General features: G+C 38.1%; 1 protein-coding gene across 5 annotated transcripts in view; it reads right to left on the reverse strand.

Annotated features, from left to right (window-relative positions):
* Positions 1–20,399, reverse strand: part of RBMS3 (RNA binding motif single stranded interacting protein 3) — a 706,233-nt gene that overhangs the window by 603,130 nt on the left and 82,704 nt on the right. For 3 of the 5 annotated variants that reach the window (XM_040055272.2, XM_040055279.2, XM_040055258.2), the window contains exon 1: positions 284–737. The exons of 1 other annotated variant lie outside the window; for it this stretch is intronic. The gene's annotated coding sequence lies outside the window, so the exon portion shown is untranslated. Of the gene's footprint in view, positions 1–283; positions 738–20,399 lie in introns of those variants that run through there. One more of the 5 variants, XM_040055262.2, reaches the window with a different exon arrangement.

Here is a 20,399-nt window from a genome sequence, read left to right on the forward strand (position 1 = left end):
CAGTAAGGTTATAGAGCAAAGGCTTGCACTGCTCACACACAGAAGCCTCTGTATCATACTATTCAGCATAGATTCTGAAAAAACTGCAGAATACTTTCATCTAGTGTTTTGACCAGGTTCTAAAGGACAACAGGAAAAAAACTGAAGGCCAGGCCACAAGCTCATCTCAATAATTAAAATATTTCAAGCAAGTGACTTAAAAAGTTATGCACAAGCAGACTCCAAATGCACACACCCTCACTCCTATTTTGCTGCAACCACTAGAAATTAGATGACCACCTACCTCTAGGGATATGACTCTTCATGCCTTGCACCAAAGGTCATAAGCCAGACCACATTCTCTGCTGGATGAGTAGCTTTTGCACACAGCTTTCACCTCAAAGATCTCAAGGTGTTGTATTTTCACAAGCTATTTTACCAGGGAGAACACAGGGTATGTTCAGCCCTTTAAGCCAGTTCCCTTTCTTTGTTTAAAATCACCTCCCACATCACTCCTCCTTTTGAGAAAGAAAGGAGCACAAACACAGAGCGTTTAAGAATGCTCCCTCTGGCACAATTAGCACTTTGGCACAAACCCTGGATATAAACTTCCTCTCTGGTCTTGCAGAGCTCCCTAACAGCATTACTGAAACCACCTAAACCAAACAGCCATCAACACCTTCAAAGCCTCTAACAAGTCCCTCTCTTAGCTAACTTTATATCCATTCTGCTTTCCCAGCTCATTTCTGCTCCCTAAGCTGTGTCTCAGCCATACACAGATACAAAAACTCCTCCCCAACCATTAAAAACTAATTGACTGCCCTAATTAGTTGCTTGCCCAAGCTGTTCCTTATGTCCTGGCCCCTTCCCTCATTCTCCCCACCTGTGAAGAGGTCAAACTCACTGAGCTGCAGGTGACCACTAGTTTTAAAAGTTGTTTTAAAAGACCACAAAGTTCTGCTGAAAGTTTTAAAAGGTTGAAGAATCACAGTAGACTGTACTTCCAAAAGCAATAAAACTGGAAACTGGATGTGTGAGCTTTGTTTCTGAGATAGAAGTTGTGGAAAAAATGGAGAGGGAAGCTGGTGGTCTGCACACTGCTGCCCAGGCAGCAGTCAGTATGAGAGGAGAAAACCTGATGTAGATTCAGGTGCAGTGCTTCAAGCACATAGCCAGATTTGAGCCTGAATGTGAGGAATGCTGATGAAACAACAGACTGCCTCCAAATTCCAGTGAGAGCAAGAAAAAAAAGTACTTCTCATAGCAGTAAAGTGGCACAGATAAAAGAAGAGCAAATGATGCAGTATATGTGCAAAGATGTTTTTTTAATATGCAGCTCACAGGAAAACTGTTTTCTCAGAAGATTCCTACTATTGAATGAAGTGGATAGCAAAAAGTCATAACATAGCAAAAAAAGCCAGGGGGGAAAAAAAAGAAAAATAAAAACAACAAAACTTTTAGAAGAATACATGGAAATCAATACAATGGAGCATGACTCAAGAGGAGAGTTCATGGAAATATGTGTTACTCTTTCATTCTCGGGATAAGGCTACCAGTGACTGTATGCAATACAAGCCAAGAGCATATACAGTCCCTAAATAATTCCTCAGTCAGTCAAGGTGAGCTTCAAGATAAGGCCATGCTTCAAATTTATGAAAGAAGAGCAGAGCCCAGAATTACAAATGTCATTACTCTCACAATACTTCTAAAAGAAGAAGAAGAGGAAAAAAAAAAGGATTATATATTCTGATAACAAAAGCAAAGTTTATGTCTGGTTCTACATCCAAATAAACTTATAAAGTCTAGTGATGGGCATGGCAATTCATCCCATTAGTCTGGAAAAGTATCTGGAGATGAGATGATTTACTGTCTGGAAGTACCTGTCTCTTTCCATCCACTCGCTGGAGAGAAAGGCTAAGCAGGAAGTTTAATTGAGACATCTAACTGGGAATGGCTAATGTTAGGTGAAATGAAATCTACCCACAGTCCCTGTTCTCCTTGCTACCAAGGGACCTAAGCAATTTTTCCTCTTCTACGTTTCAAAGGGTTATTATGGTAGCAAATTTGTTATGCAATCAGGGTACTTGTGAACTGCCTTGTGAACTCCCAGAACCTGTGTTAATCTTTAAAATGTAGCTCATTGGTAAAGACATGAAATACTGTCTCAGCTTGCCAGGCTTAGAATGTTTTGGCTGCGCAAGAAGGGGAGAAAAGAATTTTCTTTATAAATAAAGAAAATAAAATATGAAAAGAAATGGAACAAATACTAAACATTTAGTCATATCACAACCATTTTTCTTCAAAGAAAATTTACTTAGACTTACACCTCTAGTACTTTGACAATACAATTATAGTTACATGAAACACCTGATTTACCACCAATTCCTGGGCTCTTTGATTTTCTGGCCTAAAACCTTGCTGGCATTCAGCTCATCTCTAGTTCATCAGATTTACAAGAGATGCTGCTTCTTTAAAAAATATAGAGTCCAGTTGTTTATGTATAGGCAGATATGAAATTGAGGTTATATTTTGCACTGTCCAATATCTAGATTTCTTTTTTTTCTAGTATTTGCCATGATAGCTCCCTGACTGTCTCTTAAATTTTAAAAAAAAAAAGTCCTGAACAAAATAATAGAGATAGTTGACAACTATGTAGAGATGTTAAGGCAGTGAAGTTCTTTCTCTGAAGTTTGCTTTCTTTTTTTTATGGAGTTTTGTATATCTGTGACTTTTGCAAAGAAGAATCAGCAATGTTATATTAAATATCTATATATATATATATTCAGGGATGCTTCTTGTGAGACACGGGCCTTTGGGTGTACTTGTTTATTTTTTTATTCACGGCAGGAATTTTTGAAGAAAACACAAATGAAAAATAAAGTTTTAACTTCTCATACTATAAAGGGCTATAATATCCTTTATGACTCTCCAGGAACGAATAATGGGCGAAGTCCTTTTGACATTAACCACAGCAGACTGGAGCAGTGGGAGCTGGTTTTTGAAGTATTGAGTTTTATTTCTTTTTACTTATTGTGCTTATCCCACAACAATGCAGTACAGAAAATGACAAGTTAATAATATCTATGTAGAAAGAGAAATGGTGGCAATTTGCCTGATACTATCTGATCAAAAATGGTGCTTAGAGGAATTATAGAGTCTGAAATTTGAACCAGTGATATCTCATGAAACAACACAGACTTCATGCCTACATATCAATCCATACCTGCCTCTGGTCTGGCTCCAGACACCTTTAAGCCATGCTGATTCTCTGTGTGAGGTAAGACCTCACACACTTGATAATACTAAATCCTTTACAGCCTCTTCCTCACAAACATCATCTCAAGGGATCAGAGAAGTCAGCTCAGTGGAAAGAGTGTCTCCATGCTTCCAATCTGGTATCACACCTGGCTCCGCGGGGAGACAAACCCCAGTAAAGCCTGTTCATTACAAATGTGCTGCTCACCCATGAAGCCATTTTCACTTCTGTGCAATAAATATACACAATTCCTTGCTCCCTTCGAAACCTCATCCCATTTTCCAACAACACCAATACTATGATGGAAATTCATAGCTAGTGCTCTGGACATAAGACTAAACAAATTCCAAGTACCTTAAATATCCATGGTTTCTTCAAAACCATACAAGTTAAAAATCCTCCAAATCTTCCTGGAAAACTGACTGCTTTCTAGTGATGCTAACTCTACAAAATTGCAGAGTGATAGATGGTTTTTGTTTTGTTTTTTGGTTTTATGTTAGATAAAAGGAAGACAGAAAAGGCTAGATGATCAGATTAATAACAGGAATGCCATTTCATTACAGCATGAAAAGCAGCAGTTTTTACCACTCAACGGCGAACATTGCTGATCATGGGGTTAGGACACGAAGAAAAGCACAGTGATGTTGGCAGCTGTTGGAGTCCTAGAAACCTAGAATTTGGGGGTTTGGTGTACAGTAATACACATGAGTCAAGATGGAGGATTTGAGGTGTTTGTCTTTGTCCTCTTTCTTCACTTTCTTCTTCCTTCTTCTTCATGGGTTTAGGTGGTTTTCTCTAACTGGGTGAAAAGGTCCACATTGCTGGCCTTGGGTGGTCAAAAACATAAATAATATAGTGTCACCTTGGTAATGGGTAATTACTGATTAAAAGACCTTGGAAAGAGTTAGAAGCTCTCCATTTTACCTTGTTTTCCTAGCATGCTAGTTGGAGCTCACGGTTCGTGAGTCTGTAAATACTGTAAATAGATAAGAGATAATGAACATTCCGAGTCAAACTCAATCTACATTTCCTGTGTCTTTCATCCTGACCTTGGCAGAGATAAAGAAACCTGGACTGCAACAGGCAGCAGTGGAAGGATGGTACATGACGTGACAATATGGTCTTCTCCATGCAAAGGGTGCATGACACATCTTTCAGCTTGCTTGGCAGCTGAGAGAACAGCATATGTCAGTGACATCATTGTTTTGCAGTGATGAGATGATGCAGGGGAATCACCAAGTATGTTGCTCCATAAAAGTGTAGAATCAGGAAGAAAAGATTAAGAAAGCAGCTGATCTGAATAGAATGGCAGGACATAAAATGTAACAGAGTTACAATAGGTAAAGTTTGTAAGTAATGAAATACATTTATAAGTTGCGTATGAAAAAGTGCCGAGTGGGAAAGCAATCTTTCCTTAACGCTGTTACACAATGTCATTAGGGATTACTTCCTCTAGCTTACAGAAATCAATGTTATGACAGGAAGAGACAGAGCAGGAGAGATATTGACTGAGCTGTCAACCATAGGAGTACATCTCTCTGAACCTGAGGGTTTGGGCTTTGATGAAGTAAATGCATTCAATAGACGCGTTTATAGGAACTCAGGCACTCACTCAAAGTACTCACATTTCATATCCACTGTCCTGTCTCGACCATCAACACAGTGACTCACAATTTTTGAGATGAAATTGCCAAAAGTAGTATATGTCTATCATTCGCCCCATCCATGGATTCTTGACACCTAACAATTTGACATGGGCTCTGAACCATGGTGCAGGGGTTGTCATGACACTGTGATTCCCTCTCTTTTTTCTCTTTGTGCACTCCTGTTTACTTATTTAATACAGACATTAAAGAAGGAAAAGAAGAAAACTTCTAGACAAAGCCAGAGTTAAAAATATCCTCCCTTCATGACCACTCTTTACAGTTAACAACCAGGATCTTTGTGCTAAAAAACCCCCCAGACCTCCAATATCCTACTTGATTGTTAAAAGTAATAATTAATGTATTTTAAGTTTCAAACCGTGTCTTTCAATGGTGATGAAGTCTACAGGCCTTTTATATCTGACAAATCAAACAAGAACTGATATTAAAAATTGTGCTATCCATCTCATACCACATCTTCCTTAGCAGAACTGACTGGTCAAGCTTGAGCCAACAATGCTGTAACCACTAACTCCTTCTCCAAGCTGGACTTGTTGATCATTGTGGGTCTCTTCCAACTCAGGATATTCTATGGTTCTATGGTTCTAAGATTCTATGACACAGTCTTGGCTATGGCAGAGAGCAAAATGGGATTGGGACCAAAAGACCTGGCCTTCTTCAGAAGCTTGTGCAGGCCTGAAAAATGGAATTAACAAGTCTGTGTTAATTTCAGATAAAGGAATAACACCAAGAATGTAAAATAAATTGATTGTAGTGAGAGCTGTTCTCTTTGAGCAGCTGTTTTGAGAAAGATCATCTGTTCCATTATAATAGCAGACAAGAAATATGAAAAGTGACCCAGAATCTTTGAGTAATATTGGGTCTGAGGTATTAAAAGATAACAAAGTGACCACACTGAAAACTGATACTGAGTAGGAAACCATCAGACATGCACTTTAGAGAGTATAAAAAAACATTAGAAGAACAAATGCAAATATAAAGAAAATGGATGCTCTCATAAAGGTGTGGGGAGAGTTTTCCTTTTTTATTAATATTCACCAAAGAAAATAAGAATTCAGATTTATGCTTACATTGAAGATTATAATAAAGCCAGAACAGAGAATAGCCTTGATAAGACAATGCAAAAGACAACAGTGTGGAAATTAAAGTAAAATATGGCATACAGTAGATGTAATAATCAGAATATTTTACATGTGTTTCAGTATTGGGAGGCAAGGGCATGAATCATGAAGGTTCAGTAAAGTACAAAAATAAAAATCTTTATTTGCAAACAATGCAATCATAGAAAGGTGGAGGAGGTACTATAATGATCTCTTTAATGGTGAGAGATAAAAAGGAACAGCAAATGGTTATTTTCTAGATAAAGGAGTCATTCTCAGAAGAATCTAATTTTTAAAGTATTCAAAAGGCAATTAGACATTCAGGAAAAATGCTGGCAATTCCTGCTAAATTATTAAGACTTGGATGCAATAATCTCAGTCAAATTTTTTACAACTTAATTTTGATAATATTTCTTAAGAGCAGAAAGAGAAAGTCACATTTCCAATTTCAAGGTAAGGATTATTGGAAATGTAGGAGTTGTTTTATGTTCCTTCCCATTTCAAGCTCAAAAATCCAGCTTTTGTACCTTTTACAGACACATACTTATTAAACACGGAAAACAGTGAGGAATGGCAAATACTGGTGTCTGGCAAAGAGTCCCCTTCCAAGATTAGTCATAAAAAATGAAAACAAGCGATCAGTTTTAGTTAGGTGTTGTCTCAAGGAAAAATGCTGATATAAAGAAAATTAAGGTGTAATTTCTTAGAGGATTTAGGAATGATCTAGTGGATCCTTGGCCTGTAAGGAAAGTATCTGACATCTTGGAACATCACAGCACAAGTATGCAACTGTTTGTTATGTAAGAAATTGGATGCTTTTCAAGTAGGGAGACAATGAAATTAGTGCTCTGTTTCATAGCAATCCAACGCTAAAGTGGGAAGATGAAGAAGCCTCACACTTTTCAGATCAGTCCAGTCATTGGTTGGAAGGCACTGAAGCAATCTACCTTGACTTCTGAATAAAAGGCTGCTGCAGGAAAGACAAGGTCAGAAAAAATGGTGGGTTTGGATCAGTGAACACGAATGATATTTAAGGATTGTAAAATCAGGTAAATAGCCTTGTAATGATAAGAGTTTGAGCAAGCTTTCTGTCAGGCAATGAGGTTGCAATGAGTTTGGTAGCCTAAACAGCTGGTGGCTTTAAATAATAGTAGAAGTTTGTGGGAGGAATAAATTCAGTTATTTGCTGCTTTGAACCTAATGACAGGAGGAAAAATTTCTTTGTACAAAAGACCCTAAGAAGTCACCAAACTAAAAAAAAGAGACCTCTTGACTAGATTGGCACTGGTATTGCCTAATCATCAGCTGAGAAAAGCTGACAAACGGAAGGAGTGACATTGTACTGTAGTTTGACTGTAGTCATTGCAAGCACAATGTAAGTGACGTGGGTGACAGCTGCTGTGACTGGGATTTGGTACAAGGCTTGCTAGCTGTAAACCACCACAGCAAACTTACTGAGCTCCTAAGTACATAAAGTGATCTCACATTCTTGTAGACATTTCTAGAAGGGAACTACTTAGCTGACCTGCACAGGATTCACACCACCACTCTTACTGCCCTAGCAATGTGTTGAACATGGTTTTTATAGGGATTCTAATCATCCAGGTGATACTCTCTTGCAAACAAGACGCTTGTTTATGTAAATGCTGTGAAATCCTACACCTATTGTCTTCATCCACCTTCCTCTTCTACAAGCAGCAGCTTTCAGGTTCTCCCTGTTCCAAACCCCTGTGCTCACCCCCTGTGTTCGGAGAGCATTCTTCCTCCCCCCAGCCTATCGTGCAACCTCAACACCACAGAAGGTGAGACAGGCATTCAAATCTGGCTGCTGCTGCAAGAGGAGAGATGCGACATAGTGGCTAGAGCAGCAATAACTGCAAAAATTTATCATCCCAGCTTCTTCAAATGCCTCTCCCTGCTCCTGTGATCGAGGCACACCAGAGCAATAAATTCTTCTAAGAGCCCTTAAATCTATCACACTAATTGCTAAATGCAGAGTAGCCATTCATCTTTCCTGGTAACATGGCAATGCATGAATTTGCTGTAAGATTTTTTTTTTTCCTAATGTTTCCTTATGATTAAACTATGAAATAAAAAAAAAAATTTAAAAAAAAAAAAGTAACATCACTGTCTACTTTCAGGCTAATGCTTTTTTTGAAGCCTGGAGAGGAGTTCAGCATGAAAATCATAAAAGATTAGGAGGACTGTCAGCTCAAAGGGACAGACTTTTTCCTGCTCTATTCACACGCAGTCTTAGCATTTAAAAATGCATGTGAATAACATTTGTTTCTAGACTTCAGAAAGAATAAACACCCATACTTCCAGATAATAATATTCTCTTTAAATTTCTTCCTAAAAATATCACAGAAAGTTTTCCTTCATTCAGCATTGAGAGTAAGCGAAATTGGACTGCATTTTACCAGAGGGCTCAGATATTTAAAATAATAATATTCTTAGCAGTTGGTTGATAAATATACATGGAGAGAAACTGCAGTGAAAACACAGGCAATAATAAGAGGCAAACTTCAGATTGAGAGCTTGTCCTTTGTCAATTTGCTCAGCGTACAGTAACCTTGTCAAATTAAGAAAATTCCAAGTGTATTAGGAAAGGCTGCCCTCTTCAGACAAACTTAATAAAAGGTACACAGAAGTTCTGAGTCCTGAAGTTAAAATAAGAATGTGGTGAAATTAACTGTGCAGAGCAATATTAGCATATTAACTCTCTTCTGCTTAATAACAATTGGCTGTCACACAAAGGAAAGTATTTTTTGTCATTAGCTACATATTAATGTATGTTTGTTTAGATTCACAATAGACACATTTATACTGTTTCTGTAAGGCTGCTATAATTTTAAGTCATATGCTGAAATATAGAGTCATCATTAATTAAGAAATCTATCGAGTCTGAATTTTCCCTATGTCATGTTTTGTGTTGTCATATGAAAAAATGTTTTGCAGTACTGAATTTCTGTCACAGGGGAATTACCATTAAATATGATGAAATTGTGTTTTTTCCACTAAAAAAACTTTGGGTTTAGATAGGTTTTGATCTCCCTAATGATCCAAACTAGCAAATGGAAAAATGTCTTTGTCATCATCATTAGTGTTTTATACTTGATGGCTATTTTTAATTTCATTCATGAGCAACTAGAAAACAGCTTACTTAGATAGAAAGTATTTTTTTCTTTTCCTTGCTATTTCTCATCTGTGTGTCTTCACAGGTGAAATTGTGGATTTTTATCTTGCATCACACCAGGTGGCAAAACACAAGGCTACCAGGCATTTTCCTGGTGAATATAATAGAATTTTCATAAGGAAAACCACCTGTATGAATTAAGTAACTGTGTTTGGGTTAATGACTGTAAATAAAAGCTTCCAATTTACTGGGGAGGTGAGGTGCACATAAATATTTTTTATTGGTGTTTTACTTTGAAAACTGAAAACTGTATCATAGAATCTTCTGAGGAGACCTAGAAATACATATTATGCTCCACAATACCAAACCTAATACTTATCTATCCATATTTTTCAAGACCTTTACCAGGATCTGGAACTGTATTAGACAAAACAACCATTAACTCTCAATATAGCACCCTAAAGTTCTCCAGAACAGGGAGCAGAGACAATGCTACTAAAAGATGGACCTAAGGACAGAAAGACATGAGGGATTTAGCTGCCAGTTTGGTAGAAGTCTCTCCATTCATTAGAAAATGTCTTTTTTTTCTAGCTTTTCAGCAAAGTCTCCAATGTCATGATGTCTCAGGAAAACATACCTAACTGCCCAATAAGTTTGTGACATCAAGATTGCTCTTTTTCTTGCAAAACACCTTTTTTTCTTCTTTCTTTCTTTTTTTCTTTCTTTTTTCCATTTTTTTTTTTTTTTTAAATCCTGTCTCAAAGCATGATAAGTCAATTCATTCCATATTCTGATCAGAAATTTGAATCAAGTTTCCTTCCTTCTTCACCACATCATAAAGGCTTCATGGACAACAGGTAATTTCATCCATCATGTTCCTTTCCACAGACAGTCTCTCCAGTCTCTGAAACAGGCAGCATTTCTAAGTTCACTTTAAGAAACACACTTTAACCACGTGAGGAAGTCTCTCTGATGACTTCTGGGGTTTTTTTCCCCTTTCTTAAATAGGATTCAGTTTAAGATGTACTTTAAGTTAAGAATTACTTAAACGCTTTGTTGAACTGGGGCCTGAAATGGGACTTTAATTTCCTTAACAACTCTCAGTATACCATTACTAGAATAAATGCAGAAAAATCAGGCTTTCTGAAAAAATGTGTCTCGAGGGTGCTAGTACAAGCAAATTATGGAGCAGTTAAATAATGCCAAACTATAAATCTCATATCTACCAACACTTATCCATCTGTCTTGCCAGTATGCTAAGGAGTAGGTCTTGTTTAAAGACTGAGATGTTAGAGCTGGAAATGAATGCTTGCCTTTTAGTCCCCTCCTATGCTATGGTATTCAGTTTCATGTATAATTGATGGGCTGAAATTTTAAGACAGGGTAAATAAATTATGAGTATTCAAAATATCACCCTTTTGTTAGTAAACCCCCGTTATTCTTCACACTGACTCAGCCACCTCTCATGCTGCTATCTTTATTTATAGGAATAGTATTTTCTGTGATTTTGCAGTATACACTTACTAAAATCATTTCGATGGAAATTATTTCAATGTCAAACATAAACATGATTTTTTAATAATCAAAATACAGTACAGCTTTGTTTGGGTATTTTTCCTTCATTCAATTGAGACATATGTAAAAGAAAGGCATATTAGTTGAATACCAGCATTTTTTATGCTATTGCTAGTTCTTGTACAATAGAATTCCTAAGAACTGTGTTGTAATTCTTTCCTGCAGTGAAACACAGGGGTGTCCACATTGGCATTCTTGAATTTTCTTAGGCCGTTAAATCATAAGGCTGCCTGTACTATGCAGAGAGATTGGGTTATGAATTTTCTGAAGTGACAGATCCCATTATATAAGCCACTGGTGAGTCTGGGAATGCCATTCAACATTTTCAGCTTTGGAATTAATTTTATTCTACTTTTTCCCATGAGCAAAATGAAAATGTTCACAATTTTACTGGTAAGGAGTGCAGTTTCCTTGACAAAATCACATCCCTGGGAAAACCCCAAGTATTCCTTCCAGTTGTGGGTATACAGAGGTAAAATTCTGACCTGACAGCTGTGCACCTGATGTGACTTATTGAAAAACTCAGACAAGTATCCTAAAATTAAAAAGCCGTGGGACAAGATAGCTACAGCATATTTCTTGTAAAAGGCAAGGCTAATGGACTTGAAAAAAAAATCTAAGAAATCATTTTTGTGGAATGCATTATAAGCCTCCTTTATATAAAAATACTGCTCTTTTTTCTCACATGAAAGTCTTTGCATTTCTTTTGGGTCCAGGCTAGTGAGAGGGCTAGTCAGGTAAGCCCACTGTCCTTCAGTGTTACAGAGGTGGCACCAAAAGAGAACTGTGATGTTACTGTCTGATACCAGTTATGAAATTTAATATCATATTCTCACACAATTTAGTTCATTCAGTGACAATCTGTAATCACAGCTTACTGAGTCCTTCCAAGACTCGTAAAATAAATAAATAGAGCAGTAAGAACTCTTCTACAGACAGCAAACTTCAGTAAAAAGAATTTGAACAGGTAAATGAACACATGCAAGTTTATTTACAGAGAAAGAATACAAGAAATGAAAATTTGCAGTGACATAGACATTCATTTTGCAAAATTAGAGAAAGCCTTCATAAATTCAGAGACAAGGCAAAGATTACTGGTTTTTCTTAAATAACAAAGCAACCTAACTCTGTCCCAAATAATGGCTGATGAATTCACTCAATTTTTCCTGTGCCCCTTGTACCTTGAGGTGGGATTTTCAAATTTCACTAGGAGATGAACATGAAATACACCTTCACTCCTTTGAAGAAGCCAGTCTGAAGCTGCAATGAGCCTGCAAATAGTGATTTGCATTTTAAGTGGCACCCTGAATAATAAAATGGCTTTGTGCTGGATTCTAATTTTCTGGAAGTGAAAGATACTCTTTACATTTACCTCACAGGAGCCTAATTTTGGTCTTGTCCTGCTAAATGAGAGGTCACAAGGTATCAGCTCCAATGAATGTCTCCTAGGCCCTTTGGGTAATATTTAATTGCAAGTTTTCTGGAGGCTGCAGTTTGTGGCTCCCTGCCCTATTCCTTTCCAGCCCAAAGAGCAGTACATGTTTTGAGCCAGACTGCAGGAGGCTGCAGTGCTATCCTTCTGCTCCAAAAACTGCACCTCCTCCCAGGCAGGCCTGAATAACTGAAGTCTGACTTTCCTACAACACTCAAAAATCCTGCTCCCCACATCTGGACCCTGATAGAGGTATGGGGCTGTGAGGGTTTCTGTGGTATGAACTGCACCACTCCTAGCTGCTGAGGCAAAGTTCATGGCAACCACTTACAGCGTTCTTTCTCAGTCTTCAGCCAAGTATTTAATCAGTAAATGTTGTACCATGCTAGTTACAAGCATACAGGAAGGATTTACTGTGACATCAAACCGAAGCCTAGTAAAACCAAAATAACAAATGAAGAAACCTGCAGCTAGGTAAAAATATCTGAATCCACAAGTGGGGAAGCATTCAAATAGCAGTAAAGTCTCATTCCTATCTGCTTCTGGGGAAGTGGTGTTAAGCAGAAATGCCTAATGGAAACAAACCTAGCCTGGACAGGCTCTTTCAGGAGAGCAAATAGAAAGAGAAGTCTCTTGATGCCCGTGTAAACGTCATTACCTCTCTTTCTACCTTCTGCCGCAGCCCACACAAGGATGTTGGTCAAACAGTTCACAGAAAAGGGCAAGCACAGGCTTAGGAGTTGTATATTCCCCAGAGAATGCCTCCTCTGCTCTGAGTTTTAAAAAGCATAAAGTCTCTTGCTTTCCTACAGTAATCTTGAAATCTGTTCCATTTTCAATGCTTGACTATAGAAATCCTCTCTAGATTCCCTGAAAGAAAAATATTAAGCAGAACACCCAAAGATTTTTAAAATACTGTAGCACTTGAATCTCTGCCTGCCACTCAGTGAAACACAGCAATTTAAAATTACTGAAGCTCTTAAATTAAGTGCTTAAATTTGAAGGTGATCACCACTCTGAACATGTGAATTGTACAGCTATCTGAACTATCAAAGCTCTTCAATTTACTCCAAGCAAGTCATTTTTGGAAGTGATAAGGGAGTCGGTGATTGCCCAGACTGTACTGATTTAAAGCTTCTGCTCAAGTATTTGAGCAATTCTGTTAGCTTATAGAAAGACTGTACTGAACACATTTGAGCAACTTGGGGGAATGTGGGTGACTTTTGTTTTGCTTGTAAGTAACCATTTTGGATCAACATTTTCCTTCAGGAGTCATGTCAAAGCAAGTGGTTTTACCCAACTCTTCAACTGTTGTTGGTGATAAAAAATTGAATAAAAATTGAACACCCATATCCATTTACAAAGTCTTCAATTCACTTAATAAACAATGTATAATTTTCTGAGTGCACTGAAATGTCATTGCTTTGTAGCTACAAATTGAAATCTATAATGCTCATCTCCAGGAAGCAATTATTAATGTCTTTTTTTACAATACAATATATTTATTCTTGCAATTTTGGCACACAGCGCCTTTTGAAAGTATTTTCTTTCATGAACAGTAACAGCTATTTACCCTCTGTTATATATTACTCAGTGATGAAATACTTCCATTCCACACGCAAACCTCTTACAGCTGCAAGGACTGTAGAAACACAAGAGATTCTAAAACTCCTGCATGATTCTTTCCTATACCATCCAAAGTAGCTTCAGGCCAGAATGAGGCCATGACAGGTTTGTTTTTCTTTTTAATTTGGACAGCTTTCTACATATTCCCAGAATTGTTAAATATTGCACTATTTTCCACACTACATAAAGTTCAATTGGAGACATTCTTTCTGTGGGCCTTTTTCTTGTGCTCCTCCAACTGCCCCATGGCAGAGCTGTCATAGATGATGCTCTGCTTTGATTCACAACTCCCAGCAAATATTTCCCACTTTTCTTGCTGAATAGCATTAATGATAAAGCACAATTATCTGAAAACTCTGATGTATTCTAGTAATTTTAAAAAATAATTCCACTTAATGCCTCTTATTTTTAAGGCACTCTATCTATCAGAAGTAACTTCTGAGCTGGAGATTTGTCAGTCAGCCTTCCAGTTGTAGACCCTTGAAAATCAATTGTCTTTTAAGTGGAGGCACATTTTGACTATTTGATGCCAGATCTTTTTGTACATATGTACTGACCCATAATCTATTGCACAGGAGGTGCATTAACATTTGTATGCTCTGCCTCCTAAAATAACACATGAGCTGGGCCCTGGGGGGCTCTTGCTGCTGTGTACTCACACCTGATGGACAACCTGCTCATATTTACAATGCAAAGATGTCAGGAATGCATGGGGGATTTTTTTCAATATTATTATTATTGTTATTATTATTAATAATTTTTATTATTATTTTCATGGACTTCTGCAGCCAGAAAAATCTGATTAAGAGTATGGTTTCTGAGTCATATGGTGCTTGTGCTGTATCCACCTACTTTTTCTTTTAATGGCCAGTCAAATGCCAGAGGTGAGATAATGCAACAATGCTTGACATTTATCTGTTATCAAAACATTTGCTCAAGATTACATTGATCTAGCTGTGCACGCTGTGCCTCAATAAAACTGTTTTCACAGGTACACTGTGACACATCAAGATGTTTCAGAGTAGTTTATAAAGAAATCTGTCACGTGATTTCAGAAAAATATGAAGGTTTTTTTGAAGCCATTTGATGTTCTCTTGAATGATTAAACCTTGTGTGAAAAATGAGTTGACAGGTTAATTTTCCATGTCAAAGTCCAGGCTGCAGCACTCCTATTTCTTTCATTTTGGCTTTTATATATATTTTTATATATATATATATATATCAACGTGGAAGAGTTTGCCTGTCAACAGAGGAAGTGTAACAGTCACAGTTGCTTACTTTGTTAATTGCTATCACTTTTTGCATCTCTGATCTTTGATATTTTGGCTATAATGCTGCATTCTCCATTATTCTGTGGGATTTTTTCCATTTCCCTGCTTTGCAGGAGAGTTCAGTAATTTATCAACCATCTCATTCTCAAAGCATTTCCCTAGTGATATGAGTTCATCTGAAATTTTCTCAAGTTTCTGAATGTTTATTAAATCTTTCTACTGTACGTGTAAAGCAAGTGCAATGATAGTAATTTCTGAACAGTTAACATCTTAAAGCATTAATAGTTGACCTGGTAGAATCCTTTACTGCAGCTTAACCAGTTGTTTGACCTTCTTGATTAGATTATCCATGTTGTTCCCTTTGTTTCTACTCAGGTTGCCTTGTACTACACTGTCCTTAGGACTTTTTGCTATCCCTTTTTTAAAGGTATTTCTGAGCAGTTAATACTTTTCTTGTCTTGTTTCTTTACTGTCCCTCAGTTATGCAGACTTCAGAGACACTTCTCTGAAAATCCCTAGCAGCTCTTGCAGCATCTATGATATGGTCATTCAAAGAATACAATGGCACATCAGGGCTGACTTGTGCAGGGCCTGAGCCTCAACACACGTAGACTCCTTGCATTGGTACAACCTGAAATGTGGGGTTTCTGTCTGTAATAGCCCTTTCCTTACTCTTTTTAAGATTGTAAAAAAGAAGACTTGGAAAGGAGTTGCAAGGCAATTTTGGCCGCATTCTTTGCATTATAAGCTGGGATAGAGCAGTTCTAGACTATCCCTGGCAGAGTTTCCTTTAAACACTTTTTTAAAAACCTATAATGAGGAGCCCTGAATGAGTGTCCCAGTGCCACAACAACTGCTCACTGTTCCTTCCCATCGTTCATATATGTTTTGGAAGATGAAGTTTCCCCTCAGGCCTCTTTTTGCTAAATTAGACAAATCAGTTCCTTCACCTGATTTCCATAAGCACGTTTTCTAATCCTCTTTTCCTGTTACTCTCCTCTGGGGTCTATTCAGTCTGTCTACTCTTAAGCCCATCTACCAAAAACCATATTTCAACTACAGTTATACCAGTTTCAGGAGGAGCAGAGCACATTTCCTGACACTGAGGAAAAAAAGTTAAAACAACCCACAGTCTCATTCTCATGTTTTTATCAACATAATAAAAAGCTGTGCTTTTTTTACAAATTTATTCTTACCAAACAAAAAACTTCTAGCATCAGCTCACCTACACCAGCTCATGTCTTCAAGAATTGACCCAAATTTCCTTTTAGTAAAAATTAAAGCAATTGAAGCAACTCCTGGTGACTCGATTTGGATGACTCCTATGACCTGTAGACAGCCAGATTTAACAATGATTTCCACCCACTCTGAACTCTCATGTTGATCTAAAATACAGGGATGGTGCTTGCTCATTGCATTCCCCAGTATATTTTGACTGCCTCAACTTTTGTTATTGCCATTATTGCAGAGATCCTGGTCTAGCAATGTTGTCAGTTGGAGCACGCTGACGAGTAACTCCACAGTCATAACTGGCTCTTTGCCTACGAGTGATGGTGGTGTTTCTGCATTAACGTTATGCTCACTGAATAGTAACTATCTTTCACCCTTGGATTTATTACAGATTCCCTCATTTTTGAAATGCTTTTTGCCAGCAGTGATGTTTGCGCACTTCCAAGATTTAGGGCTTGCGTTTGTCCATTTCTTTCATTGCCACTATCAACTTTCATTATTGCAAGTATCATTCTAAATGCTCTAGAAATACTCGTACATATTTGCCTTCAGAAAAGTCTGTTGCAGAGATCTAGCTTTCCCAACGACTCCTGGAAAGACTTGCAAAAATTGCTGAGTGCATTACCATGCTTGCGTGACTACCTTAGTGTGCTTTGGATCCTTATTTTGCTAATGAGTATAAGTTATAGAACTATCAATCACCTGCCAGTCTAGCAAAACAGTGAAATTCATTTCATCTGGCCTCTTTGACCTGTTAGACTTAAGTGGCCCTACCAGGAGTTAAAACTCCAGCCGGCAGAGATTATAGGATCATTGAAACACAGGCTCTTTCATTACCTCAAGAGGTAGCCCTCAAAGACTGAAATCTCAGTGGTGGCATTTGCAAAGACTAACATTCCTGCCAGAAACCACTGCCCAGCATATCAAAACACTTCTACCTAAAGCGAATGCCTGAATGCAAACTTGGGTGATGAAACTGAAGTAGCCCAGTTTGGGAAAGTGCTGAGTACTCACAGCTTTCAGAAATTTTATGGAATTGAATGAAAACAGTACATGAAATAATAGACCTAAGAGAGACAAACACAGTGGCACATGGCTGTATTATTTTTATAAAAGAGAAATAGATCTTTGTGTGAACATAAATAAAAATTCTTAAAAGGTAAAGTGACTAATTGCATCTTTTTATATAGTTTAATTGATGGTCTAAAGCCAATAACAGATTTAAAATTAATCAAAGTTTCCCAAATAATTGTGACTTCATGGGGATACAACCCTGAATAATAGACTGACTAATAGGTTAATCAATTGGCTGATTCTTTCACTGAACAGAATATCAAATGAAAGTATTCACCTACTATTTGTATTCATTTGAAGTTAGATGTAAGCACATACAGATTTGACTTCCTGCCATACTGAAAAAGGATAGAGTATTACAGCATGAAGTGTTCAGAGAGAATTTGTCATCCAAACTGGGCTGCGGGCAAGGGTGACTGTAACACTGCCTCGCAGAGCTCACCGACCAGCACATGCTGAATTTGATATGCCAAGAAAAAGGTACTGACACTTGTCCAGCCCATCCATCAACAGCAGTTCTTCTGGAAACGCCCTCTCTGTTCTCTGCAGAAGATTCAGGGCCATGCAAGCAGGACACTGAACCTAGGTAACAGCGGCCATCTACCCAGGATGACCACGGCACACACTGTCTGACACCAGCTTGCAGATTTGGGGTGAAGAAGGGATAACAAACGCAGTAAAGAACCTCTGCCAAACAGAGGAGTGTTTACCCCCGAAAGACTGATACCACTGCCTCTCCAAAGGCATCTGTGGTCCCAGATAGCTTCATACAATTAGGTTTAGAGTGCACTTTTTATGAAAGATTCAAGTGAGCTTATAGTATGCAAGAGCAGGGCTAGGAGTTGTTCACAAAAGCAACAAAATGTGGAGGAAGACATGGAGAGAGCTCTGTTATAAATAAATCCATGAGTCTGCATTTAAAAAAATAAATGTTTTAAATGTAGGGTATCTTTGAGTCAGGTGCTAAGCTAAGAGGTTGGCAGGCCAACACATTTTCTTTTACTCCTTTTGCTTGTTCTAGGTTATAATTTCAGGTGTCAAGTTACTTTTCTGATCAGTACTGCATATTTCTTTTACCAAAGCAAAGCAATACAGATCTTCTGAAATAAAAGTGCGTATTTATCTGGCAGCATCCTGTATTACAGTAACCAAATTAAAGCACATTTAATATTTCCTGTGTTTGCTGTCTATTATATATCAAATGTTTCCATTTATTTATATAAAGATAGATATTTAAATATTTAAATATTTAAACATTTAGATATTCATATTTATATTTATATTTATACGTATACATATATGTGTACATATATATATATAAAACTAAATATGAGCATCTTTAAAAATTCATTATCATTTCTCAGAACCCTCCAACAAGGGCTTTATTGTTCAAAGCTGCTGTAAAGAGAGCTGCACCAAAGGGAGCCATTTGGACTGCACAACAATGAACTTTATTGATCCTACATAAGTCATAAGCACAGTTACAGTTTTCTGAGTGCCTTTTATGGGCACATTTTCCTAATGACCATGTATGTGTGCCTGTGTTGAAGATAATACCACTGTGCATCACAGCATTCAGCCAGCACAAGGTCCAGAATTTCCCTTCTGCAGGTTTCCAGAGGGATCTCTGCCACCCTACTGTATTTGCACTACTATTATATAAGTTTATTTGGAGGCAAACCTGGACCCACACTAAAATACAAGACTGCAAAGATTTTCTGGCTTTTTATTTACACTTGATTAAATTGTTCCAGTTGTGGCCTTGACAAGCACACCTGTATGCTGGTCCGTTCACTCACATTAAGAAAAATAAAAGCAGCATGTGCATGGAAGTAAAATAACTGTGCCCCCAAGTAAATGTTCTCACAAATAATTTGGCAGGTTACTCAGTAAGCACCATATTTGGATAAATTCTTTGTGCACCCAGACTGTGAAGCGCAGAAAGGAGAACTCTTGCAGACTGGTACCATAAACATGGCCAATGTCAACAGGTTTTATTGTACAGCAAACATTAAAGAGGAGATTTTCAAAGAAACTTAAGAAAATTATGAGTGACCAGGGATCAAACACCTTTAGGCTCGGTCCTCTGAACAGCAAAAGGTCAAAAAAAACGACCAGTACACCAGCTCATGCCGTTTGCCACACTGTAATGCTCCCTGAGGCTTCAGTCCAAGAAATCAGGACCTTTTTATGGAAACATAATTAAAGCACTTTCTTTGCTTTCCTGTAATAGACACTTTAGCACCTGGTAATCAAAGTGAAATACCTGAAAAATCTGTTATTGGATTTCACTAAGGCCATGCATTAGAAGCCTATTTGTTTTCCTGCGGCAAATTTGGCAAATTCACATGCTGGGGCTTCTCTGACTCACTGTACAAACCAGAGTGCACTCCCCTAAATCCTCTACTGCTTGGTGAGTCTATGTGCAGAAGCTTCCTTCCCCTTCTCACTTAAAGGAATTTAATTACCCAGCATGCATTTTTAATAGGCTCAAATCACTTCCGCTCTTTAAATGTTTGGACCCTAATACCTGCTACAATGCTGAGAACATCGAGTGGGAATCCTGCCCTTAACACTGACAAGTGATTTGCATATATATGCTTCCCCTTTTGCTTCCCCATCCTGCCTGATGGGCTCAGACTGTACCCATCTGTTAGAAAGCACCAATCCTGCTTTGCTGGTCCAGTGCTCAGGCAGCGATGCCAAGGGACAGGAACAGTGAGCAGGATACTGCTTGCTCACGTAAGGCTACAGGAGTCCTTTCCACTGCTCCCACCCCTGCAGTCACACTAGGTCACTTCTGCTGCCAGTCTCTGAAAAAGGCCTCACATCTGCTCACTCAGAGCACGGGGCCGTGGAATTGGGATACAGTCCAAGGGAGCTTCAGCTACACACACTGACTGCTGCAGGTGAAGTCTGTCTTCATGGGCTTGCCCAAGAGCTCATGCCCGTAGCAGAAATCTCTAGCTCAGGAAACAAAAATTCTGCTATGGATAAATCTCCTCATTGGAAGGATCAATAGAGCAAAGCTGCCACAGGGACCCAGAGGTCCCAGC

Source organism: Hirundo rustica, chromosome 1 (assembly GCF_015227805.2).
Source record: "Hirundo rustica isolate bHirRus1 chromosome 1, bHirRus1.pri.v3, whole genome shotgun sequence".
Classification (NCBI taxonomy): Eukaryota; Metazoa; Chordata; class Aves; order Passeriformes; family Hirundinidae; genus Hirundo; species Hirundo rustica.